The sequence below is a fragment of the Orycteropus afer genome, unplaced genomic scaffold (assembly GCF_000298275.1).
Source record: "Orycteropus afer afer isolate SDZICR_OR568_19922 unplaced genomic scaffold, OryAfe1.0 scaffold00005, whole genome shotgun sequence".
Classification (NCBI taxonomy): Eukaryota; Metazoa; Chordata; class Mammalia; order Tubulidentata; family Orycteropodidae; genus Orycteropus; species Orycteropus afer.
In genome coordinates this window covers 18547864-18549584 of record NW_006921592.1, presented here as the reverse complement: position 1 = coordinate 18549584, position 1721 = coordinate 18547864, and the positions used below count along the sequence as shown (strand labels likewise).

General features: G+C 47.1%; 1 pseudogene; it reads left to right on the top strand.

Moving 5' to 3' along the window:
- The first annotated feature begins 510 nt into the window (after positions 1-510).
- On the top strand, positions 511-1509 carry LOC103195295 (annotated as a pseudogene).
- Positions 1510-1721: the final 212 nt, after the last annotated feature.

Genomic DNA, 1721 nt, shown 5'->3' with positions numbered 1-1721 from the left:
GGCCCCACCAGCAATAACTCTTGCCTCCCCCAGGCCCAGGAAACCACTGATAACCGTTTCTCTCTATGCATTTGTCTATTATAGGTATTTCATATAAGTGGGATTATACAGTGTTTGTCCCTTTTTTGTCTAACTTATTTGACAGCACAATGTTTTCAGGGTTCATCCATGTTGTGATGTATGTTAGGACTCCATTTCTCCTTATGGCTGAATACTATTTATTCCCTTGTACATACGTATGTACCAAATTTTGTTTATCCATTCATCTGTTGATGGATGTTTGGGTGGTTTCCACTACTTTTTTTTTTTTTTTTAAATCCAGTGTCTTTAAACAACGGAATCATGAGTTAATTATTTACTTCAGTTTATCACTTTATGGGCATCTTGTGAGCTTGTAATGTAGACTGTGCTATGACAGAGCAAAAGAAATCTCTCTAGGCTCTCTGCTCCTCCCCATTCGACAGACAACTGCACCCTCTTGTGCAGTCCCAACTGCTTCCATGAGACACGATGGTGAAGGTCGGAGTAAATGGATCTGGCCATATTGGACACCTGGTCACCAGGGCTGCTTTTAACTCTGGCAAAGTAGATGTTGTTGCCATGAATGACCCCTTCATTGACCTCAACTACATGATCTACATGTTCCAGTATGATTCCACCCATGGCAAGTTCCATGGTACCGTCAAGGCTGAGAATGGGAAGCTTGTCATCAATGGGAAGCACATCACTATCTTCCAGGAACAAGATCCCACCAACATCAAGTGGGGTATGCTGGTGCTGAATATGTTGTAGAGTCTACCGGCGTTTTCACAACCATGGAGAAGGCTGGGGATCACTTGAAGGGTGGTGCCAAAAGGGTGATCATCTCTGCCCCTTCTGCCAATGCCCCCATGTTTGTGATGGGTGTGAACCATGTGAAGTATGACAACTCCCTCAAGATTGTCAGCAATGCCTCCTGCACCACCAACTGCTTGCCCCCTGGCCAAGGTCATCAATGACAACTTTGGCATTGTGGAAGGACTCATGACCACGGTCCATGCCATCACTGCCACTCAGAAGACTGTGGATGGCCCCTCTGGGAAACTGTGGTGTGATGACCATGGGACTGCCCAGAACATCATCCCTGTATCTACTGGAGCTGCCAAGGCTGTGGGCAAGGTCATCCCTGAGCTGAATGGGAAGCTCACTGGCATGGCCTTACATGTCCCCACCCCCAATGTGTCCATTGTGGACCTGATCTGCCGTTTGGAGAAAGCCGCCAAATATGATGACATCAAGAAGGTGGTGAAACAGGCATCAGAGGGTCCCCTAAAGGGCATCCTGGGCTACACTGAAGGCCAGGTTGTCTCCTGTGACTTTAACAGTGACACCTACTCTTCCACCTTTGATGCTGGGGCTGGCATTGCCCTGAATGACCACTTTGTTAAGCTCATTTCCTGGTATGATAATGAATTTGGCTACAGCAACAGGGTGGTGGACCTTATGGTCCACATGGCCTCCAAGGAATAAGAGCCTCCTGGACTACCAGCCCAAGCACTAGCACTAGAGGAAGAGAGAAACCCTTGGCTGCTGGGGAGTCCCAACTCCATCCCCAACACACTGAGAATCTCTCATCCTCTATAGTTTCCACCCAGACCCCCTGAAGAAGGGGAAGGGCTTAGAGAGCCCAACCTTGTGTACCATTAATAAAGAACACTGTACCTAAAAAAAAATAAAAGAAA